We start from the raw sequence: 25,811 nt of genomic DNA, 5'->3' as shown, positions 1-25,811 counted from the left end.
AGAGTTTCTGCGTTGGGGAAATGTCTTGAATTCAAAGTCCACAATGCGGCAAAGAAGAATGGTTTGTGTTTTAAGGGCATGATGTTGGGCCCTTTCAGCTATTACACTACACTTCATCTGTTTCTACTGCGTTCCTCCAGGCGTTGAACCCTCAGCTCATCTGCTTTCAAACCTCGTCAGGTGAGGGTTTGATATAGATGAAGAAAGATGCATCTGTGCAGGGGGGAAAAAATTATGATTTAGGCGATTTAAGATCGAGAGAGCTTCGACAAATCAAATCAGCGGTGACTAAAATATGTCCTTAATGTGGATCAAGAGCCTGAAACACTTGATCTTTGTCAAGTTTTTTCATTAGACTCTTCATTTCGTGGTGAATGTCTGTCGATCTCCAGGCCGAGATAACTCTTATGACATCATCACCAGCGTAATTGGACTCGACAAAGCTCCTCCAGCGCCACAGAGGATGCTACACAACTCTTCCCATTGCTGTTTAATGACTCTCATGACTCCTCTGACGTTTTTTTTTTTTTTTTTGTGTGTGTGTGGAGTTCCTCTTTAACGCTGGAACAAAAGTGCCTCATAAATGCAAAGTGTGCTGCCACAGTGCTCGTCACAGTGTTTTTACGTAAAGGTGGATTCATCCTTTAACACCTGTAAAAGATTCCGGCCTCTCAGGACGGGGAGGTATTGATGGCCTGTCCTGATGCAGGTGCTGTTAGTAAGGTGACACAAACATTAAACTGACAGTTTTGTTCTGCTCGTGTCTCTCTGCGGCGCCCCCTCCAAAAGATCCCCGGCTGCCCTCATCTCTCCTCCCCCCTCTTCTTCTTTTTTTTTATTTTTATTTTTACAGTGGGATGGAGGGATTCATGGCAGCCGTGTGTGACCTCGGACCTGTTTTGGTCTGTAATGCATTAAGATGAATGCCGCCGTCCAACTGTCAGATGATGAATTGCGGGCTCCTGGGGAGGCTCTCTGCTATGTAAAAGAGGCACTTGCAGACATGGCACTTTCATCAATCAGACGGGCAGGAGGGGGGGGAGAGACCGTAATGTTGTTACACTGCAGAAAGAGGAGCCTCTGTTTATATGCAGCAGACTGATCTGGAGACAGAGGCCTTTTCTCTTTTTTTTTTTTTTTTTCAGCTGTTTTAGATAATGCTTCTCCCCCTCCGTGGTATTAAAACAAGACTTTGGAGTGCGTTAATGAAACATGTAGGCGGATGAAGTCCTTGTTTTGGGCTTCATTCACAGTTATCCCGCTGTGTAATCAGCTGTCCCTGCACTAGTGTAACGTTGCCATACCTGCTCTACAATTTTCTCGTTTCGCTCAGACGGCAAATAATATCAAGGTCTCAATTAAAGTGACACCTGGGATCTCACATTCACACTTTTTTTTTTCTTCTTTTTTCTCCTCACAAAAAGCCCGACGGAGCCTCCCCCCGACAGTGAGCCTGCCGCTGCATAGTCAGCACTTCAGAAGCCCTGGAGATGATTCCGGGTGCACGGTGCAATGCCCCCGGTGGAAATGATAGCGCGCTGCGGTGGAGTTAGTTCGGCTCCAGTGAGGTCGGAGCAGAGAGAGTTTCACGTGGCGAATTGCAGGTGAACGCAGGGGTTGGTTTCATTTCCAGTAACGGGTGGAGAGAAGACGCCTCTAATCATTCATGTCCTTGTGTCATTCAGACACATTTATAGTTAAACCGACACAATGCGGAGCTTCGTTACAGATACAGGATTTGTTTTAAAGTCGCTCCTAAATCATCATTAACTCTCCTGTTGTTTATTGATATTAAATAAACCAAAAAAACCTCACAATACTTGACTTTTCCAGTGTTGCTCAGTGGTGCCTCCCACCTGCTTTTCTGAAAGATTTCTCAGTTGAATTTCCATAAAAGTTAATACACGTAGGTGTCAAACTTCAGCTTTGTCTCCATATAACTGAAATAGGCGTTTAAATGTCAAGTCTTTATTCTTCTTCTCTTCTTAAGTCTGTTTATTTTTTTTAAGGAAATCAAGAAAGTTAGTCAGTTTTAGTCATTTGTTCAGGTTCAGGCCCTGAAACAGCTGCTTTTTGTTATCAAAATCCATTAAAAAAACAACGGTGAAACTAAATAGAAAAAAGAGGATTGTACAAAAAGTGTTTATCTACCTCTGAGGTGTTGTTTTAGTGTCAGTGCATGAACTGTCATTGTGTTAAAACCAGGACCGCACAGTGTTATTTTCATTGTTGATTAATCTGTCGGTTATTGTCTTGTTAAATCGACGAGTCTATATTCGGTTTACTGTCATAAAGGAGCAAAGAAACCAGAGAATATTCACATTTAGATGTTTTATAGTTGCAGCTCTACAGTATTGAAAGTGATAATCTTGATGAATATCATAATATAAAATGTTATATACTGTGATAGAAGCCACAGCCCTCGCCTCTCTTCAAACTCTAAATCCTCTACTCCTCCACAAATAGCACCGTCGTGTTGCTCACAGGATCTAATGATTGTCCCGCTCTTTTTTTAATGTGTTGCTGATCTCCTCCCAGAACCTGCCGCATCTCTACCTCTCTGTTCTCGCGTCTCTCGCTTCCTGTTGCTACCCTCTCATTCTCTCTGTGTGTGGTCGTTGAGTCGTGGCAGTTCTTGCAGCGGGAGGTGTGGTGTAACCCCGGCTGTTTTGGCAGATAAGCCTCAGCCTGCCCACCTGCTTCCCCGCTGCTCGTCAGCCAAATGGGACTCGCGCTGTCACAGGCATTCGCTCGGCGGCGGAAGGGTTGCCACCTCAACAGATCCGCCGCCGCCACCACCGCCTCTAATTCTCATCCCCGGGAAGACTGGAGAGCATCCAAATCTTCTTGAAACAAAGAGAAAATGTAAAAATCTCCAATGAATTGAACCATTGGGAGGGAAAATTGCTCCCTGTGTCAGTCTGTTTAAGCCGCTGGAATTAAACATTTCTTCTCTGAATTTTCACCAAGAAAGACTCTTAAAATCAGGACCTGCTTTTTAAGAGACGTGGCCACTGCAACAAGATGATGAGTTGATTAGAACATGTTGGAATACGGACACTTTGGGGTGAAAGGACGAGCTGCCCACCAACCCAGATCCCAAGAACTTGATGAGTGGCGGAGTGAGACTCAATAATCAGCTATCAGTCGTGTAGGCAAAGGCGCAATTTTCACCGTAAATGAAACGGTCGTATGGTCTAACCGAAAATATAACCTGCCGTTCCAGATGGTTTGTTACACAGAACCATCTGGAGAGGCGCGGCCAGAAACTGTTTGGAAAAAGGGCAGGCGCCCTGAAAAAAATACTTGGCAGGTGATTAGACGAACCATCTGTCTATCACCGTCTATCACAGGCTAACTTCATCCAATCGGATCAACGGTGCGAGAGCGCTTCGTCAGCGGAGCCAGTTGGTAAATCAAACTCATGCCGAGAAGAAACAAAACCATCTTTTCCATCAAGAAAAGCCGTCAGTGCTGTTCTGAGCTCTCCTTTCTTGACACGAAAACACTCTCCAGTCCTGAAACAACTCATTCCATAGCAGCAAAACATTTTGAGGAGCCGCCATTGGTGTTTTCAAATGAACAGGCCCATCTAAACCACACCTGTAGCTGCCAAAGAAATCCGATTGGTCGGAACCGAGCTCTTACCTTGATGCCTGGCAAGGTGGGAGATCACATGGTCTCGTGAATAAAGGATGGAATTCAATGGCAGGATAAGAAATGACGTTGACTATTTATTTTGACCTGGAACTGAGTAAAACATTTGTAACTATAATTCAAATGGGATTTAAAAAAACTGTATTTTCAAAGAAATACCAGGGAGCAGCGAAGATAAAAAAGCTTTCCTTCCAAAACCAGCATTAGTTCTGGGAATGAACACAACTGAATATCCAGGGAATACGCTTGTGTCTTGAATTTGATGGAAATAAGGAGGCCAGCAACAGTAATAGTCTTATAAATAAAGGAATCGGAGAAGCAGCCTGTGGTTGGTCGAGGAGGGCCAGTTTGACCTGCTTCCATCTGGCCCCTCTTCGTATACGTTGCCCTCATTTAAGGGCATTATCTTTAATTCAACGAACTCACAGCCAAACTGATTTTAGCTGTGAAACTGGAGGCCAGAGGTCAGGATTGGGTCTGACCGAGACTGTAACCATCAGCTATTATGTTATGAATACAGCATGTGCAGGCGTACGCCTCTCGGGCGCTCGTAGTGTTCTCGGGCCTTTACTGCCGTGATTCCCTTTTTAATTGATTTGTTACTGCATTAATGACGGTTATAACATCCAGTTGTCTTCTTTGATGATCCAATCATCGTGGCTGTCAGGGAGGCGCTCCCTCCCCCGGGCGCTCGCCGCACATCCTGATGTGGAATCCTGAGCTGTGAGCATACGGTGGGAAAAAAAAAAAAAAGTGGCTGCACGACGGTGGATTTACAGCGCCGAGTCGAGCAGTCTGAGCTATATTTCTGCGCCTCGAGCCAAAGAAGCGATTGCCTGGTGAAAAGGCATCATGGTAAAGGTCAATAAACAGTGGCTCGGTTATTGTGTGGCAGATTGAAAAGGAAATTATTTTGTGGTCCAGGCAGAGAGGTGTGTGTGTGTGTGTTTGCATGTAGTGTTTTTATAGGTGTGTATGTGTGAGAGTGCGTGTTGAGCCGCAGCCCCGTGTCCTGTTCTTTCCGTTGAGGGTTTCTCTTGGCAGCGAGTCTTCCAGCTGACCTGTCAGTGTTAGTCAGCCTACAGGGCTGTGAAATGACCCACCGCAGGGCTCACCTGGGGCCCTGCAACCTCTTTCAGCTGTTCCCTTCACACTGTTGCTCCCAAACTATGTTTTATTCCTTTTTCCGTCTCCACTCTTTTCCCTCCCTGCTTTACATTCACTCACCACGGCTCATTCGCTCACGCTTTCTCTCTCTCTCTCTATAATGTCGGCAGAACCGCTTACTTTCTCTGTCTTCTTCAGAGTCTTAAGTTTCCTGTTTGCAAGTCTTCAATAAGAATCCCTTAATGCAGTGAGGGAGGAGAGTCGGACCTTTGGTTCTTCATATACCACTGAGCGTTCCTGGAATTGGAGCAGCGTTTCTCGACAGCCCGCCTTGCTTTCTGTGGTTGTTTGGATGCGTCTGATGCTCTTCTATTATGTACAAAAAGAGAGTGCCAGGTTTTTTTTTTCCTCGTTGTTTTGTTTTATACATACCGTGCAGTAAATGTATTCCTTTACTCTCGCAGTGCTCGGTATGCATCCTGTCCTACCTGCGAGTTTAAAGCTCAAGTGTTTTTTTTCTTTGTTTGTGGAGTTTGATTGTGGAAGCACATCCACGCCGCTCTGGCCCAACCCCACCCTGCACCCCAGAGCGCCGTACTTTTCCTCTGATGGTGAAGAGATGGATGATGGAAAGAGATTGATCCTCGTGGCGCGGACATCAGTCAAGCTGACAAATGGCAGCCCCAAACTTGGAAAGCCATTAGCAGACTGAGGCAGGAGTGATGCGGGGCCAAGCCCCACTGATTTCCATGAGTCTCCCTTCCAAAGCAGAGGCCCGTGCCAGGCCACGACATAGCGGCGGGTGTTAGCACCACCTCATGTCCCTGCTAGCCTTCGCTGCTACCAGCCAGCATGTTGACATAGGGCAGAGCCCCAGTCATTAATGAACAGACCCTCCAAAGAAACATGAAGGGACCGGCCTTTCTTAGTCTTTTTCATTTAACTGTTATGACTCACGCATTTGGCAACGAGCTCTGTGGGAGTTGAGAATAAGTGCTTTGACTGGCATTATGTATTTACCGCCCTGTGTTTACAGTTTGTCAACAGTGATGTCATGATTCAGAGTTAAACTCGGACGAAGTGAAGCCGAGTGAAGGCTCCTAATATGCACATGTGCTGAATTAAGGCGTCAGTGCAGCCAAAGTTGATACTGAACATTTTCTCTTCACTGCTCTCCTCTGAACAGCTCTGCTTTTCTTGCTGGACACGTACCAATTTGGAATCATATCGATTTGGAATCTGATTTTCACTGCGCGGACGGAGGGGGAAAGAGCTTTTTTTTGTGCTTCTCTTACAAAACCAGGTGAGAGGTCAGCCTCTCTGCCTTCGGGTGAGCTCCACAGAGAGAGAAAATGTGTTTGGTAGGCATCAGCGGCTGCTGTGTTTTTACTTCTTGTGTCTTTGTTTTAGCAGCTGCTTTGTAAAGGAAATATCGTATTTTTTACTTTTTTTTTTTGTTTAAACAGAAATAAAGAGTCAGTTGGGAGAGAGGGCAGAGGGGGAGGGAAACGTTAGCTTGTCCAAGCGCTGTGCCAGAACTCTTTCTACTACAGTTACTGTAAAATAACACTGACTATACCGAGGGATGTTTACAGGGATGTCTTGGAAATCATGTCTGACTTTGCAGCTTGTCTTCAAAAAAGACATTTGAGTAAAAAAAAAAAGAAAAAAAGATTCTGGATGAATGCTACATAAATATTGAGAGAGAAAACCTGGCTGTCAAATTTACATTTTTATTAAGGAAGCAGTTGGTTAGAATTACGTAGGCGCTGATTGTTTGATGACTACGTTCAGACGGGCGCTGCTCTTATATGTTTGTTAAACAGATGGGAGTCTTCTGGATGGGAGAAATTGACTGGTATAGTTTAATGCCTGCGCTGCAGCCGAAGAGGAAATTGGCGTCATTTCTGAGCGTGATTCATAACGAGCTGGTAAACAGAACAGATACTGGAGTGTGTGTGATGTCTGAGCTGAAAGGAGTAGCCTCATCATGGCAGACAATGTGTGTGTGTGTGTGTTTGTATGTGTGTGTGTGTTGGAATGTCACACTCTTGTGTCAGACACCACCGTCTGTGACACTCAGGTAGGGGAGGGAATGCCACCCTACAGGAAATGTCACGATGCAGGTGTGGAATACTTCCCCCACTCTTCCCTCAAAACAGCCACATTTGTTGATGAGCGAGGAGCTTTAAACCATAACAAGGAAGAAATCAAGTCAGGTGGATACAACTATGGAGTAAAAACAACACGCTTGCATGTTTGTCACGTGTGGAAAACTTAAAAAGAGTCACTGAGTGAGTAATTATCATTATTTTCATGTCGTCTCTGTCGTCTGCAGCTCTGTGAGAGCTTACGAGCCGTTTCACCTTCGATGTTACCTGAAGTCACAGGCTTTCAACTTTAATTATAGATGATTGATTTGTTATCAATGTAAAAACTACCATCAACGAAGGGAAATGTTTTAAACTACCTCCTTTAACTTACAGAGCGTCTGTAGACTTAACTTGTTTACTGTCATGTTGCTGATAGTATGAACGAAATTTGTCGCCTTGATCGCCTGTGAAACATAAAGTACTCTGTCACTCACTCCAGTATCTATTCTCAGTTGGTAGATTATGATCACCACACCTGAATTTATAAAGTTTAATTCTGTACACATGTTTTAATTAAAAGAATAATAATAGTAAAACAGTTTGAAGTAAGTATACTCAGGTCATCACCAAAAAGCATTACGTATACAGATGGCTGACGGACATTTTCTGTTTGAAGCTCATTCAGTCAGGATGCTCTTTAAAGATGGAATTCTCCTTTCTGTGATAGAGCTGCGGCCAAATTGGCAGCACATTAGTTAAAAGATTGAACGCAGACTCTTTACACCGAAACCAAAAAAAGTGGGAAAGATGTGAAGAGGAGGGGAAATAATGAGGTATCTTCTTTCCACGCAATTGAAAACAAAAGTTCATATCAGTAATTTTCAGGGTCATGTTTGTTATTTGTGCTCTAATGTTCAAAAACATATTTTTTCAAATAATATCTATTGCAGCAGCATTTCACTTCAGCCTCTGTCTTAGTCTTAACGCTCCATTTTTTAAAGCCCCTCGTCCGACAGAGCCCATTAATCTGATTGGACAGCTGTCACAGGCCTGAGCAGGCTCCGCCCACTGTGTTGTACTCATCACTTCTGTCAGGCCGTGTCTACGGGTGTGTCATGTAATTCCCGACTACTTTGATAAAGTTTTTCTGAATACAGGCTGTGTGCATTCAGAGCATTTTCTGAGCTCTTTGAAACTTTCAAAGTACCTCGACCTGCTTTATAGACTTTATAATAAAAAAAAAAAAGAAAAAAAAGAAACTCACATTCTACAATATGGGACCTGTAAGGCAACTTTAAGAACAAGCACTCAAAAATTGAAAGCATTCCTGAAGAGTGAAATATCACTTTAGCTGAACCTTTTGTAGCATTAAATGACTTCAGTGAGTCACTCAGGCAGGCCAAGTGCAGGACAAGTCTGTCTGCGGTGCTTCAGACATAAAAGGACTTTACGGGGCGCTGCAAGCCGTACCAGCCTCTTGAATTCTGATTGTAAGCTAACTTTAACTTTTGAAATATGTTTTTTATTCTCTTTGTGAGCTCCCCTACAGACATTTCTTCCAACTACCTGTGGCTGGATCGTACATTTGTAGATTTTAAGACAATATTAAATCTCATTTACCACCTCGATGCCTTATTTACTGAAGAGCTCTGCACGCCAGGACTGTGGGCAAACGGTAAAAGTGCGGCTGTCGTTCGAGGGGGGGAAGAAAAAAAAAAAAAGGGACAGCGTTGACAAGGCAACGGGAGCTCATTATCTCGTCGTCTATGCTGGTCCACGGCGCACCATTGATGGGTGCCAGAGGAGAGTTTGGAGCAGACAGATGGGGTTGCACCCTACATTTCACACGAAAGACGATTGTGCAGGAATAACACGTCCATGGAAATGACATGTTGGCACTGTAATCCTGGATTACCTGTCTGCCTCGCTCTCCTTCGCCGTGCTTCTGCGCGTCGCACGTTCCACATCAGACAATATTACAAACAGCGGCTGAGCCTCAAACCGCTGTGAGAGCGTGTTTGATCTGTATTGTCAAGATACAGAATGTGTTGCCGCAGGAGCCCGGCTTTCTCTCCGCTCATCCTCAGCTGACCAGGTTTTTTCTTTTTTTTTTTTTGACAGGATGTGTGATGCGGGGGGACAGGTGGGACAGAGGCAGTTTAGGTTGAGGAAAAGGAAATGTTTCTGTATGTCGTGCAGGCCGACATCGTGACCCACCTGCGTCAGTGATCATATCTGCTGTAGTCAAGTATGCAAACCATATCTGCTGCAGTTATCTAGCGACTGCACGCATACGCAGAACTACAATAGCAAAAGATCATGCTTGGTTCGAAGCACTTTGATATTACAGTCTGTAGAGCTGTCCCCGCTCACCTGTATGAAAGTTTGAAGCAACACGTCTGCAAAACAACTCCGAAAGCAGAAGGATAAGCGAAAGTCCTGCATAATTCAGCAGCTCTTTGCTGTCTGCCAATCAGGATACTCTCTAAACAGGAGGACTTAAACATTTAAACAACTTTTATTTAATGAGGACGTCACATCTGATCACATCTGATAGAACTGAAGACGAAGTGGAGCAACGGCCCACACAAGAAACGATTAAGAAATCCTAAATGAACAAAGGCTTTAAATTAAATCCCGTGGCTTCAGTGAAATGTGGCGGTTGTGAACTTCACACAGCGGGCTGGACATTCCTTTCTCATTTCAATATGACTGGAATCCCTTCCAGGTTTTGGATCTGTTGAGATGTCAGACGGCTGATTACTTTTATTTATCTTGTTGGATCTTTCATTCCAACTCTCGTTTTGTCTCCACAGCTGTCTCAGCTAATAGTATAAAAGTTTAGTCATGTTAACTTTTGTATACGCAAACTAATAAGCAGACAAATGTCTGTATGTCATGTGTAAGTTGTGGGCCTCAAGATTCAGTCTGATATCATTTATCTTCATGATCCTGTTTTTGATTTTGAGGTAGTCTCTTCTCTTTTCTGAGAGAGACACATGTATTGAAAATTAACATGTGCAGTCTAGTCATAGACAGACATGCGGAGCAATCTTTACATTTAAGAATAAAACTTTTACAAGTCTGATTGCAATCATGGAAGTATAACCGTCAACTTCATACGTTGATTCCATTTGTATGCAGCCAGGTATTTGTCCGTGCAAGTTTCTGCAGGTCGGACTGATTGGAAAACATCAGTTTCAGCTAAGCTACATTTGAGGAAGAGAACTTTAGAATTTGGACACCTTTCAGCCTCGGTGAGCACGCGGCCAGAGAGATCTGCATCAGCAGCTCTGTGGGTGAGGACGGTCCTCTGAGATTGCTTTGGACTGCTGCCACTGGTCCGATTACAGCCGCGGGAGTCTGGAGAAGGAAAAACCTCCAGCGAACAGCCCTGACTCGTGCCTTTGTTAAATCTCCATCCTCAATGTTTTATTTCTGGAGTGTAACAAGTTCTTTTCTGAGAGTTTGCGTTGTTTACATTTCTGTCTCTCTGCAGTGAGGCTTTCTTTTGCAGGATGTGTTTCTGCTGCTGGTGTTTACCGACGGGTATGTCTTGTGTTTGTGAGAACTGAGTGGGAGAGAGGGATTTAGTGTTTTTTTTTTTTTGTTTTTTTTCTCCCCTGTTCATGATTTGCATGATTTTGGTTGGAAGCACTGTGGCAAGCCTGCAGAATTTTTAGTCTCGTTTAGTTGGCACAGATAGTGGTGTAGCTCAGTGAGCAGGCGGAGGCTTGACATCTCAGATTCCTTCGAGGTTCGTTCCTCACTTTGTGTTTATCCTAAGCAAATGATCAGATCTTTTGTCCAGGGGCACGACAAAAACTTGAGAGAAGTTGAAGAGCAGCATTGTGTAGAGCGAGTTGAGCAATGGAACACTGACGCCGTGATTACAGAAACCGTTCATTAAATCTACTGGAGCAACGTTGGTAACGACTGACCTTGTGTCTCCAAAGATGATAGAGACACAAAGCTATTTGTCTGAGTGTTCCTATACAGGCTGAGCTCTTTTATACTTTTAGTTTATTTTTCAAGACACATATACGGTTACAGAGAGCAGGGTTTTTATGTAGTAATCCTGTAGGAGTCTGGCATGCAACCAGAGCACATCTCAAACAGCACTGCAGCCAAGAAATGAATTCAGCACTAGTATAAAGTATGTGTGCTGTAAAGACGAGGACAAAAACACTGTGAAGGAAATAACTGCACTTTTTTTTGATGTCTTTGTGAGTACTGTTACAAAGTTTTGTTTATTTTTTTTAACTGCAGCTTCTCAAGGACACGTCCAGTGCCTTGCTCAAAGGCCCCTTTGGAGTTCTTGTTGTTTACAGTGGAGGAAATACAACTTATTCCATTCTTGGGTGGATATTCAGTGTAGTTCGTATATTTATTATATTAGAAAATATGCGTTTACTCCATGTGTAAGATAAATACTGACGTCAGAATCGAGTACTCGGGTGCTCGTGCCATCCCTCGTCTTGATAAAAACAAATTGAAAGGCTGAATGTTTCCTCTCTGTCACATATGGAGCCTATAGCGACGCTTCATCTCGCTTTATTGTTATTTCATTGTCGGCTCGCATGACGTCTACTTTTGACACTTTCCAATTTAGCTGTCAAAGTTACTGGAAGGACGGAGAGACAAAAAACAAACGCAACACATGGACAAAACACACGCACACACACACAAACGAACGACACACTTTGTTGTCTAAACTACGTGGCCAATAACATTTAAAGAGATTCACCAAGGCAAATCAAATACCAACAGACGTTCATACATCCAAATTGATGTGTCTCTCTCAGCGGGAGGGAGACAATTGCTGTAATTGTGACGCGGGAGGGTGACAAGATATAAACAATGCCAGTTTCCCTCTGTCGCAGTCACACACACACACACACACTCACTCACACACATTCTGTATATAAAAGATCAGAGAAATGTGTTTGTGCCTGCAGAGGAAGGTATTTGTATCTTTGTGTTTGCATAAATATATGAGTTGAGGTGTTTAGAGCGGGGTGACTGGGGAAAAGAGGCTCCTCTCAGTATAATGTGCTCTTTAATAAAGACACAGGCTGGCAGATTGGGAGTGTCAGTGCATGTGGCATACAGCCTCTTCAGGTGATTTATGAGCGCACTGCTAGGCTATTACATTATGGGCCCCAGTCCTATTCAGTGAGGGTGATAAGAGCAGCCCACCTCTGTTGAAACACTGCAGGTACAAGCGTTTTGTTTTAGTGGAATATCACTGCTTTTTGATAAAGGAATTAGGTATGAGTAGAATCTAATCATGTTGTCTGTGCTGCAGCTGTAGCTCGTCTATTAGGTTAGCGTTTGTGCTTTCGTCCTTCAGAGTTTGCAGAGCACGTTCGAGGGAAGACGGCTCGGAATTGTTTGCATCTTCATTGAATTTCAAATAGTGGACCTCTCTTTATTGTGTAAACAATGTTATGCATGAGTAATACCTGCATGAAGCAGCCAAAACCATAAGCAAGTTTTTGGGTTTGTTTTGTTTTTCTTTTAACCTCCTGAGGACCGCTTCCATTTATTCTAGAACAATTTTCACCAGAATTGTTTCTGCTGCACTTGAGAATCATACAGCAGGAAAGAAAAAAGTTGCCGGGCTGCGGTTTCCTCCCGCTCCGTGTGGTGTTGGACCCGAATGTGTGTTTGCAAAGAGAGAGGGAGGGAGAGGGGCGAGAGGTCGAAACAGCGAGGCCAGAGTTCACACCGCAGAGCGCCTCAGCCGAAAGGCCAGTTGTCAACCGCCGGCGGAGAGGAAAACAACGGGGCATCAGCCGAAGCGGTTCTGAAAAAGGACGAGTCAGGGTCGCTTTCAATTAGCACAGCATGTCGTCACTGCAGTGAGCCACGGGGGCTGAGAGGAGGAGGTAGGAAGAGGTGTTAGGCTTCAGGAAAGAGAGGAGAGAAAGTAGATAACGACCCAGACAGACTGACCGCGTGGTCTTCGGCCTCCACGTCTGAGTTTCCATAGAACTGATAAGTGAGATCTTGCGTTGTTTCAACATCTTGTCTTTTATTGTAATCACATCCTAAACAGATTATAGGCGATACGTTGATATCATTTTTTATTTGTGGCTCTTAAATGGCCCTCAACCACAGGCAGGCTATTAGGTGAAATCTGTAGACTTGTTGCTAAAAGGCAGATTTATTTGTGGTAGTTAGAAAGTCTCTCAGTGACAGTTCCGCTGAGGTTCATGTTTTGACAGCGGGCCAAACCTCACAGTATCAACCACAAACAAAGCTTCCAGTAAGTACTGGGCCACAAACTGCATGCAAGTCTAAATCTGATTATTGGGCATTAACTTCAGTAAGGGAGTATTTCCCAACATCAATGAATTTAGGAGACTTTGACACCTGAAGTATTAACTCCCTGTAAGTTGAGGTGGAAGAGGTGTTCAAGTTGGTCAGTCATATCTATTGAAAGAATTGGGTTTTGTTGTTTGTTTTGTTGATTCCTCAAAGTTCAATGCTATTTTGTAACTTGGGGAGCAGACGAGATAACCTCTGGCCATCATTCTGTCGAGACAGATTTCACGGCAGGCCAGTCATGACTTTTGATCTAATATGGAATGGGTTTGATATGATGTTGATTGCTTCTCTGACTGGATTGTAGGTCTTTTCAGTTGTATCCAGTCTGAAAGTCTATCCAGGCTCAGGAAACTCAAACAAACTCCCGTCAGAAATCAAGATTGTCTATCATTACTACTATTATTGTGAAAGTTTGTGACCAGGCCTCCATTCGTTTTTTCCTGCTTGAAAATGGACCAAGTGCCGTCCCAACTTGTCACAAGTCACAAGTTTCATTGCTCTGATTGCTTAGAGGTCTTTCACTTTGCACCCAGAGGCATTTTGGATGGCGCCCATCGACAACACCCCTTGGAAATTGACAATGAACTGAGAGCTTCCAGACTAATACGCATTTCTGAATTGGTCTGTTGATGCCAAGCTGGCCATTGTACTTTCCTAGCAGCCCTTTTGTGTCTCTCATAACATTCCTAGATGCATCTAAAGGCCAACAGCAACTCAGGACAGTTTTGGAATGACAGATGAATGTGTTGGCTTGTCGTCCTTCGGGATGATGTGCCAACAGATTCCAGTGATGGCGGTCCAACAAAACTCCTTCTTTAGAGAGTTGGTACAGCAGTGGAGTTGAACAGAGATGAACTTTGTCAGAGAATGAGGGAGTGACTCAGAGAGATGCCTCCCAGCAGGACGGAGGAGCAGAATAATTAATAAGTCTAATATTCCGCTTCATCCTGACAGCCCGTCAAGAACTCATTTGTGACAAGAAAGCGTATAGGCCCATTTGACTGTCAAAGATACTGATAAAGACCGGTCTCCTCATGATTCATGACATGAGATAAGGGGTCCAAAAAAGCAGGCCCTAAGTTTGGCGAAGCACATAATTGGCAGTCCGTCCCCCGTTACTGATGACATCATTATGTCAGAGTTGAGAGATGGATATTGACAACAGACTGCAATGCGGCATTACAGGCTCACCCTGTCATTTTCACCGTTGGAACTTTTACGGGCTTCCTGGAAATAAATCATTTGTCTCCAGAAAGTTAAAAACGGTAGTTACTGTGCTAAACATACCGATGCATGCTCGGACTGCTCTCCCCCGAGGTAGGCGAGAGCCAGTAGAGCAGGATGCAACCTGCCATGGTCTACTGGTGCAGAGGCAGGCTGAGACAAATAATGCTGCTCCCTATTTGGAAGGCATTATCCCCACAGAAGTGTGAGGCTATTTATGTTGAGTGTGGGTGTACATAATGAGTGTGGCCATACCAATGTGCCAATTAGTCTCGTACTCAGAAACTCATATGTGCGCGCCTGCCTCGCCACTTGTTGGGAATGAAGACGTAATTTCAGCATCAGAAATAAGTGCAGCAGTGATGTTGATGCATGGTTTTGATTTTTAAGCCTCATACTAATTTTCATAAAGTCGAGAATGTTTTTTTCCAAAGATTTTTTATGTCCGGATGGAAAATTGCCCCCAAACACTTCTGACTGTAAGACGCCTCCGTTTAATGAAAATCAAGGATAATTGAAATTAAGTGCAGCATCTTCCCGCAGACTGCCAATTTAGTCGAGATCAATTCTGCAATAAATATGTCCTCAAACAAAAGTGCATCACATTTGTCATGTTGGAGGTTATGCAGAGACGCTAAGAGGCCGGTGATTAACTTTTAATTAAATGCAAGTAACAGTCTGGAATATCGGAAAACTGATTTCAGCCCGCTGCAGCAAGAACAATAATTAGTGTATTAAACATTTACAGTTTGACACAAAACACATTCTATGGAAACATGTTGATGAATATATTTGCAGATTCATTTAGCAGCTTTAGCATTTAGAGTTTTGCCCCGTCAGACTTCAAATGCCAGCGCTGTGATCTGTGTTTTATTAGTTTTATCTCCAAAGGACAGCGGGGGCGATTAAGTGGAACTCAATCTCCCCCACACCTCTGCACCCCGAGCAAACGGCTGCGTTCAGCAACACTATCATTACCCACATTACACGAAAGCTGGAGAGTACTGGGCCTTATCATGTCGTGTTTTCCAGATAGCGATAGCTAACAAGACACAAATATGGGAGTGGGAGGGGGGGAAATTGTCTCAAATGAAAACGGGGAAATAACAGCAGTGTCGTCTTCAGTTAGCAGTGTGGTCAGTGCAGCTGAGCTTGTTTCTGGTGCATTGTGGAAATAGGCCGGCAGAGAATTGAGCAATTTATTAGACATGTTTAACGTTATAGGAGGCTAGTTGGACTTTGATTGAATTCTTGTTTATTACACTGGCTCCGGCTATTCTTCCCTGAATTGTACGCTCATCTCCGAGGAGAAACGTACATTCCTAATCTGAAAAGTCCTTTTCTAAACAGTCTCTGCGGACATTTTTCAGCCGGGCCAGGCTGCTCTACCCTTGCACTTGTCAGGCCCCGAGTCTATTACATTCTCCTCCTTTTTTAAAAGACGGCAATTAATCTAATTAGTAATCAATCAGCCGTTGGGCCTCCCGCCTCCTCTGTGCTAATGGAGGATATGACAGCCCTGGACCTTGCATTATTAATACCTCCATTCCTGGAGCCCAGGGCCCCCCTGACGCCCGCAGCCAGGGGCCATTGATCACTACCACAACCCAGTGAGCACTGCACGGCCTATGGGGAAATATCCAGAGTGGTGGGAGTAGAGATGGGAATGTGGCGTGTCAGTCTGTGTGGGATGAATCTGTTTAGGGGGCTTTCGGGTAACTTTGGTAAGGGAAGGATTTTGCCAAAATAGCTCCGGGGAGGTAGAATAGATGCAAAAATCCTAAAAGTGAGAGGTTGGCTTGGTGGTGCATGAGGTCTGCAGGGAGGCTCCCGGTGCATGTTGAAGGAGATGAGGGATTGTATGAGTGGTGTTAATAGGAATGTTGTGCTCCGAAAAGCTCATTTGGTTAATGGGGCTCACCTCAAAACTATTATGGCAGGATAAGGGGGCCTCTCTGTGGGCCTATTTCGAGAAAATTAGATTAGAAATTATAGGACGCCACTAAAGCTGGGGCACAATAATCGCAGCGTGGCAATGAAATAATCACGGCAACGTTATCCTTCATCTCCCATGCGTTATATGAGCACCCCGTCTAATAGCCCCGGCAGCTGAAGTTACAGCGCTTGATGACAATCCCACCAGCTGATCTCATTCGCTAAAATCGATATTGGAACCTCGTCTGTGGCAGGCGTGGGGGGGGGGGGGAGGAAAACAACTGCACCAACAACAAAACCTCTTTGCTCTTGGTTGGTTTTCACTTTCCACATCGAGCAGACAGACACAGGCCCTCCTGTGTCCTCTCTAAGTGAATCTGCTAACACTAATCCATCGAACCTCTGTGCCAGCTGCTGTTAATCATGTTGATTATCAAGCACACACATTGTTGTCTTTGAGAAAATGTGTTGAGAGTGACTCAGTATCAACGTTCAGATGATATGACCACGAGTAAAAAAGGATCTTTTATGTGTGAAGGGTTTCGTCAGACCTTTAATTCATTATTCAGACTGTTCTGCATGACGTCACTGTGATTATTTAACATGAATTTGATTGATCGATTAGTCAATGGACAGACAATCACAAATTCAGACTGCAGCTGTGAGGTGTTGCTGTGAATTAAATCTCTGGGGTTTTGGATGTGTTGGCTGGATTTAAAAAAAAAAAAAAGAGAAAAAGAAAAGCAATTTGAAGATGTCACCTGAGGCTTAAGGAAACTGTGAGGGTCATTTTTCATCACTTTCTGACATTTTATTGAATAAACAGTTTGGATTTTAAATCGGGGAAAATAATCGGCGAATGAATTGATTCTGATAATAGCTGTTAGTCACGGCCCCTCGTGTACGGTGACAACGTAAAGGAAAACGTTAAATTAATGAGTGGAGGAACATAACTAATTAAGCTGCCTGTTCATGGAGGTATTTGATTGATTGGTTGTTTTTTTTTTCTGCATGAAATAATGCATACAAGTGCCACAGTTCTCACAGTCCACCAGATCTATGGCTTCTCTTTCAGGCTCTGTTTTACTTAATGAGCGGTCCAGTTTGTCTGGTATTGAGGTGTTTATGCAGAAACTGACCCCATTATCCAAGTCTAAGATCTAAGATGTCCCAGTTAGTGCTGGTCCATTAGTGTCCTCCAACCATTGTGGGGTGCTGAAGGACTGTGGATTGAAATGATTGCAGAACATAGTCCAGTGTGCCACTGTTACAGTACCCCAGGATAAACACTGCCGCTCCTCCAGTGTTGGGACCAGGTGGATACTTAAACATCCGACTATCGGATCTGGAGCGGTAGTTGGATATCTGATGGGTGAATCACAGTAGGATAGAACCCCGTCAGAACTCTACACCTAAATATTAGACCATGTGCTCCACTGTCATCTTCAAAACAACAAATTAAGTGTTTTGAAAAAATGATGTTCCTCTCTCCAGCATTAATGTGGTTCTGGTGACCCAGCGCGCTCGATTCACATCCATATTTCACCTGTCCGTATGCCGGTCGTGTTAAAGAACATTCTAATTAGCAGGTTGGTACTGATTTCGACCTTATCTGCCAGTTCCTTCTGATGGTGATGAGTTTTGACAAGAACAGCTGCGGCCCGTCCACAACGTGACCAATGTGTGGAAAAGTGGAAGTAAGTGGTCAGAAGTTGTGTGTAATGGAGCCTAGTAATCTTTAAATACGTTTTCAGCGTTGACATCACCGCCTTTTGCTCCACAAAGCCACTTCCCATGACTAAGACTTTGTGTCATCTGGCGCGGCGGCTGTAACCTTTCCACTAACCAACCTCGCGTTCTGACTTAAGTGCCTTTCCCCCCCCCGACAATTTTTGCACCACACAGGTTCAGTCACCGCGAGCCAGCGCGCCAAGGCTGTCACACCGCTCTGCTTAATTTGCGGAGGGCCGGGGTTGTTAAGTGTTTACAGGCCTTCTGTGGCTTTTATGAAGCCACGATGGGAGTCGGCAGCGGTGTTGAGCTCATGGCAGCTGCAGTCAGCTGCTTCATTCAGGAAGGGATTGGGAAAGCAATTCAGCTCATCTGCTGCGCTGTGCGGGTGAGTCAGCGAGCTGGACATGCTTGAGCCATGGCAATAGGATGTGAGGAATGGCTCCGTGGTCACGACCTCCATCCCTCCCCTCCTCATTTGTGTGCCATGCGGGTGTAGTGTAGCTGAACAAAAGTCTGCGTAGGAGGTAAGCTGGGTTCCAGAAAATCCATGGACCACCGCATGCCATTAGTCACCGGTGGTCATCAGAGACAACCTGTGTCTCTCTGTATGTGTGTGTGTGTGTTTAGAGGTTGCTGAACTTGCAGGAACGGATTTACACAGAATTCCATCTGCCACAAATTCTCCTCTGTGTTGATTGTGTTTTTTTTTTTGTTTTTTTTTCTGTGGGGAGGTTGGTTTAAAGGATGACAGTACAGCCGGTGAGGTGAGCTAACGACAGGGCAGCGTTGGTGTGAACCCCAGCAGAGCCACGTGAACGAGTCTCTCGAGAGCGAACCGCGGGGCAAACGAAGAAAGGGGGATTGTGTGTGGGGGGGAAAAAGTTACCACGTGGTGAGGGATGAGGGACCTGAGGAGCCTGTAAGAAATCAAGTGTTTATAAAAATGTGTGATGCTGAAAAAAACCACAACAGCTGTCGATGAAGTTGTAGGTTAAGATGGTTAAGAAATAAAAAGACGGCACGTCACTCAAAGCTTTCCACCGCTCCGGCTCTCTCACGCTCTTTTTCCTGAGCTTTGTCTTACTGTAGGCCCTCAGCTACTTCACACAATCATTCCTTCATATTGTCGGTTATGAAAACAAGTTTTGGAAGAAGTGCCCACGCAGTTTACCATAAGCGTGGGCATGTTAAAAAACCACATGGTGCGTTTGGATCGCTGACACTTTGTATACAGGTATTTACACAAAGCGTGTGGGCGAATGTTTCTACATGAACTCGTGGCTCGTCTATATTTGTTGTCCGTAGAGACTTGAACGCACACTTTGATACCATGTTTTTATATATATATCAGCAAACAAACTTTAATCATATGAGAGTCACATCAAAGACACACATCTAATACATAAAGCATACGAGAACAGAAGTAAATAGCTGGATAGTGTTTGGATGATATGAAGAAAGAAAAGCTCTTTCTGGCATCTTGCTGTGGTCTCTGAACCCGGCAACATCTGGCTCTGTTTACGGCCTCTCTGCTTGTGTTAGCTGTGATGTTATGACAGCAGAGTGACTGAGGAGATTACACTGAGAGGACATAGACCCCCCCCCCCTCAATCGAAGCTCTGCGGGTCGGTGGCCTCATTTAAGCCAAAAAAAAAGAGAGACACAAACCTCGCAGGATTTTCAGCAGTGCAGCTGTTCGTCGTGTGTTGTTGTTGTCTATTCTCATGTTTTTTTCTCTCTGTGTTTGTTCTCACAGGAAGTTTTTGAAGACCGAGTGTTCTTAGAGGAAGAGCCTCAAAAGGGGGTTTCAACCCCTGACCCCCCACCAACCAAAAAGACAAAACAAAAAAAACCCTTCATCTTCAGAAACCCAACCTCCCCGGACCCGCCTTGTCGAGGTCACTTGCTGAGAGAAAAGTGGGAGGAGCTAAAGATCTGTGGATTGGTGGATCACTGGACGTGAATAACCTGTCTGTAAGTTATGATTCCTAAACTTTGAGTTGTTTTGTTTTTTTGCTGTTTTGACCTCATTGTGGTTTTGGGAACAGAAAAAACACCACAACGACTCCACAATCAGGGATCAATACTGTATCTCCATGAACAAAGATCAATTAAACTCCAAGAATATTCTATATATCTCAGAAAACAAACAACATGACGTTAACACAGATACCAACGCCTTTGAATCATTAATTCACACTCATTATATTGTTTTTAAGGATAAGTACAGGTTATTTAACTTTTATTCTAAGCATTTCTACAAGCTCTGTAGATAAATGATGTAAACATGTGATCAATATGTCCATTAATAAGAGCTGAACACTTCTGTGTTTGTGTGGTTTGATCAGATATGACTGTTAATGGAAACCAACAAGCTCTGCTTAAAGACCACAGCTCAGAAAAGTGTGTTCATGTCAGACCACATCACCGTGAGCAAGAAGTTGAGATTTGAGAAACAGAATGTGTTTTTTTAATCACATTTTATTGTCTGGATCCTTTTTAATCACTTCTAAAAATGTATCATTTCATATTCATGCCAGATCGTCTTAATTACACCATCGAAAACTGAACATGAATTGTTAATTAAAGCTGTTTTTTCTTACATACTCAGATTTGTGGGTTTCATGTTTCAGCTTAAGGCTGAAATAACAGATTATTTTTGGCCAGTTGGGGGAAACGGAAACAAATTGACAAATGAACACAGTGCTGACATACAGTATCCTCAACTTTTTAGTTTATATGGAAAACTTCCCAGCACACAGTTTAATCTAAGCTCTAATTTTGGTCTCTACCAACTCCCGAGGGAAATATCCGATGCTATTAGCTGCTAAATGCTCCGCTGTGTTCACCAGCCAGCCTCTGACTGCGTCTCTCTGCTGTTTGCTGCTGAACACATAGTGCACAGTTGGCTTTTTAGAGCCTCTTCCACAGAAAACAGCTGCCTGCTGCGGCCAAGAACGACACTATGGGAGTAAAACAAAACCGTGGACAGATAAACAGCGAGCAGAAACCCATTTTAATGCTGCGGATTCAGGTGATAATGCTAAAGTATCTGTTAGAGCCATTTTTTAAGAAACTAGTGTGTTATTTTTGTATTAATTTGAAGTTCACACCCAGTAAGCCTCAGATTGGCCTCAGATATGGAGAGAAAAGCTGTCTGCCCGTTACTGGCCTTCCTCTGTTATCCCTATACCTGATTGTATGAGCCAGAGCGGGTCATGATTTTGAAGTGTTTTTTTTCCAAAGTGGCAAAAAAAAAAAGAAAAATACTCCTGAGAGCTTTCAATCACAGCTCTGCCTCGCTCGCTCAGGTAGACAGATAAACAAGTAGACATACTTAATGTAACAAAAAACCACATTGTGATTCCACAGCTAGCCACGCCATTGTCCCCCTGAGCAGCGGTTTGACAGTACAAATGCTCACGTTGGGCTATCTCTTTATTCATGCCCACTTTGAAAAGCGCCACCATTGTGCTGTGAATCCCTCTTTTGGCTGGCCGTGCACACGTGCAACACGGGGGCCATTGTGGAGTATTGTGCGTCGGTCAGAGTGAATGGAAGCCCACCACTTTGCGTCGCTCTCTGCTGACAGCGGGGAAACAACACACGATGGTTTGGTTAAGACGATTGGGCTGTATAGGCGCGAGGTGTCGAACTGCGTCGCTGGCATCGCGGTGGCACGAGGGCCCCGCTGTGGACAGCCATTTTCTGCCTGTCATTATTGATGACAGAAAGATGTATCAAAGGGGGTGAAATGGGACAGAACGGCAGTCAATGCGGGTGCACAGGCGTGAAACATGATCAGACCGCTCAGTTGAATAGAGGTATTATCGTGCCAAAACTGTGCGAGAGAGAGAGAGAGAGAGACGGAGGCAGGGAGAGACTGTGAGTGGCATTGCTTTCGTGTCTTGTCACCCACACGCTCGACAATGCAGGCTCTGTGTCCTTCCCACTATGACTGAAGCATAGTTTGATACATATTTTGGATGCATGAACATTTGCTCCTGGCCCACATGCTTTACAGCGAGAGAGAGAGAAAAAAAAAAAGATCTTTGTGTACCGAACCACGACATCAGAACAGCTCTTGGTAAAAGCTGCCCTCTGTTTGAGTTCGTGCAACTTCTACGGAATGAAACTCAAACCTACATGATGTGATTAGTGGCATTCTTACGAGTTAAAGTTCAACCAAGAATGGAGGATTCAGCTGTTATCTACTCAAATGACTCCATACAGCTTATACAAGTCTCCAGATCCCAAACCGATTTTAAAAAGATGCTATGCACCCTTTTTTTTAAAAATCAAAATCTCTGTTTCTGTGAAGGTTAAAGTCTGAAGTGGGTGCCTGAGGTTGACTGAGTGCCTTTGGTTTAAATAATAAGTATTATGGCACCAGGAGAATGCTATAATGCTGTTTTGCTATGAAGCATAAGCGTTCTACTGGCCTTGTATCAGCATTGGTTTGAGTGTGATAGTCACTGAAATTTCATTTTGGGTGAACTTTTCCTTCTAAAATTTTCCATGATTTATTTATTTTTTTATTTTCCCTTACACCGGGCTCCACACGCCACCGCCTCTCTGCAGGAAACTAGTTTTAGCACCTGTCTTTTCAGCTACCAAATTAAGGAAACATTCCTCTAAATCTGTGCCACACTGAGAGTGCAGCTGTCGCCCTTTTTTTTTCTATTTATTTTATTTTTTTTTTTTTGGTTTTTAGATTTTTGGTTGTGCATAAAAAGCCGTTGAGAAATTTTGGCAGCCAGAGGAGACATGTGACAAAAAGTCCTGGTGCAGGTTTAAACCCCGGGTGCTGTAGGTATGTGGTTTGTTCCTGAGCCAACGGAGTCAGCAGGATGCCCCCCCCCCCGTGTATATGTCTTGTCTTTGCCCTCTGATAAACTCCTGTTGACCTCTCTCACCGTTCCCCCCCTCGAGGGCTACAGTCTTTGTCAGTGCCCTTATATTCTCCTTCTTTCCTTTTTCTCTTCCTTCTGTTCTTCCTCGAGTCATGCTCCTGCTCAATGTTAAATGAGGGCATGGCCACACTTGGATGTGCTGTGACAAATTGGCACAGAGGAGGCAGATGGTGATGGGGAGGAGACTGGTTGTCATGCCATTTGCTGCAGCGACATGAATTGATACCCGTGCCGCAGAGCGACCACACACACACACACACATACACACACACACACACACTCCGCTTTGTGTAATCCTGACTTTGGTTTACCCCCATATGCACAAACACACACACACCCAGTGAACTCTGACACACAATGCCACCCTACACCATCCTTCCATCCCCATTAGTATCGATGATGTGTGCAGCCAAGGCGCTTGCTAACTGTCAGAGGCTCTGCGCCCGGCTCCGCTCGGAGAGACGAGAAGATGCTGAGGGATTTGACAGAGAGACGGAGCTCAGACTAATGGTAGGCTGGTGGGAGCCACAACACCGCCTACTGCAGAGGGACGCACCACCACTGATGTACTGTACATGTCAGCAGGCTGTTCTATTTACAGAGCTGCTGTCTTAACAATGTTTACCCATGAGGCTTTGCTACAGTTTGACTACAATCCCCATGGGTGTTTTTTTTTTTTTTTCCGTTGCAATATGACTTCTGGTAAGATCACAGTTTGTCTGACAGGACTGGCATTGCTCATTAGGATGTGTCCCAAGGATGTGAAAATATTCCCCAACTGGGGTTTTTCTTTACAGCTGCATCGGGCAGGAATTAAAAAAAATACAGCTGAAATCATGTGGAGCTGAAACATGGAACAGTCTCTGAGCTCACAGGAATCTAAAAAAAAATTAAAAATGAAGGGTTGAATCTTCTTAAAATGTGAGAATCAAGGATGTGTCATATTGGAACTCTTGACCTTTTGGCAGAACGCACCCGCCGGTCAGGTTGTTAAATGGATAACTGCATGTCAGTGTAATATAATTCACATTTTTTTTAGTTTCCTCACAGGGACATTTCATCAACGTGTGAAGCTTCTTCATCAGGAGAAGAAACTACACTGTGTTTTTGCACGTCATCACCTAAAGCCCTGAATTTTAAGATCATTCGTCAACTCTCAAGATGGAATCAAATATATATAAATATATAAATAAGTTATTTAAAGAATCGTCAGTATCCATCTAAAGATTTGTGGATATACAAATTAAAGACGTATTCATGGCTGCTCCACCATCTCCCAGTAAAACCTGGTCAGACTGTACTTCAGTGAAGACACTGTTTTTCACCACAGGTGAAGCTTAAGAGTCTAATCTTTCAATAATATAAGTGGTGGAGGCTCCTCACCTGTCACTTTCTGCTTGCAGCAGACATCTAAAGAGGAAGGTAGTTGGCTAGTTTGTTCCTCAAAACCATGTGGAAAGTAGCTGCTGTTTGGTAAAGGGCAGGCACTTTCAACGAAAAAAATACTGGACAGATGATTGGATGAACTCACTCTGGACATCTATCACAAACTATCTTCCGTAGGAGAGCACTGAGGAGGCAATTGGTAAATCAAACTCTCAAAGGCAGTTGGGAGACGAGCGAAAAAAACATCTCTCAATCTAGATGAGACTTTAAGGTCGTCCTCTGCTCTTTTTCCAGCGAGGAACACTGTAAAAAATAAATAAATAATAACCACCATCACACCCATAGCTGCCTTCTCTCTCGCTGCCAGTAGAGAAGCTGATCAGTTCAACGCTCAAAACACGGTAAGATGGGTTTGCAAGCTCACATGATCTCATGATCTTGCAAGTCCAGCTGCCTCGTGTTTGGTAAAATAATGAACAGGAGTGTTACCGAGCCTCTGAGCTGTGATTTAATAATCCAAGGTTTGGCCAAGACAATCAATAGTGTGTGTTAATATCTCTTGGAAGCCTCAGTTGAGCAGCGCAGTTGCTGTTGTGTAGTAACTTGACTAATCTTGACTTTTGATACAAGTCTTATGAGCCATGATAGCTTCTGTTCATCACCAGAAGCAGAGGAAAGCAGGTAAATCATGGCTGCAAATGTAGCTCACCATAGAAATGCACGTTTCTTGAATGAAGCTGGTTTGCTAATGGATCCGATTCTCGTTTCATTAAAAAAAACCTGCGTCGGCTCTGTGGGCGGCTGGATGGTATAATTGCGGGCTTTAGCTCTGCTCACCTGGAACGTGACAGGATAACTTTCCCACGGTGCTTAATATTCAGCGAAACCCGCGAGCCCTAAGCAGGGGATATTGATCAGCAGATGTGATGTATTCCCTGCCTTTCTAACAGGCATCTGCAGAGTCATCTGTGTGGGAGTTGTGATGCTCCCTCAGCACCTCGGGGTGCCGGAGGAAAGATAAAAGGTACACGAAGAAAACTGAGAAAACACAAGAGCAAAGTTCTCAAATGGTTTCATGATTTTTTTCCTCTCATGCAGTGAAAAGAATAATTTGGGGTATTGATCACCATTTGAGCTGTGATCTGACGAGCTTTATAACTACAGGGAGAATCACATCGACCTTCCTCTGAAACATGCCTTTCAGACTCATATTCAAACCTCAAAAGAAACTTTATGCTCACTTTTAATGTTTATCAGCAGCTAATTATCCTCACGTGGGAAAGCTGAAGTGATGCAACGTCCCGGGGTTTAGTTAAACCGGCCTGCTTAGTGAAAAAAGAAGCGTACTAACCCCACACAGCACGCAATGTTTTATGAGATGTCCGCACGCTATTCGACCCTCCGAGCTGCTGGACGGGAGCCAGCGTGT

The 25,811-nt window shown here is 44.1% G+C and overlaps 1 protein-coding gene across 1 annotated transcript in view; it reads left to right on the top strand.

The window, feature by feature from the left end:
• The window catches only part of sema6e (sema domain, transmembrane domain (TM), and cytoplasmic domain, (semaphorin) 6E), a 166,531-nt gene that overhangs the window by 49,511 nt on the left and 91,209 nt on the right, over positions 1-25,811 (top strand). The window contains exon 3 of the mRNA XM_037074469.1: positions 19,840-20,057. The gene's annotated coding sequence lies outside the window, so the exon portion shown is untranslated. The remainder of the gene's footprint in view (positions 1-19,839; positions 20,058-25,811) is intronic.

The sequence above is a fragment of the Acanthopagrus latus genome, chromosome 17, assembly GCF_904848185.1.
Source record: "Acanthopagrus latus isolate v.2019 chromosome 17, fAcaLat1.1, whole genome shotgun sequence".
NCBI classification, from domain to species: domain Eukaryota; kingdom Metazoa; phylum Chordata; class Actinopteri; order Spariformes; family Sparidae; genus Acanthopagrus; species Acanthopagrus latus.
The sequence above is the reverse complement of the archived record's forward strand: the minus strand, read 5'-3'. Positions and strand labels throughout refer to the sequence as shown.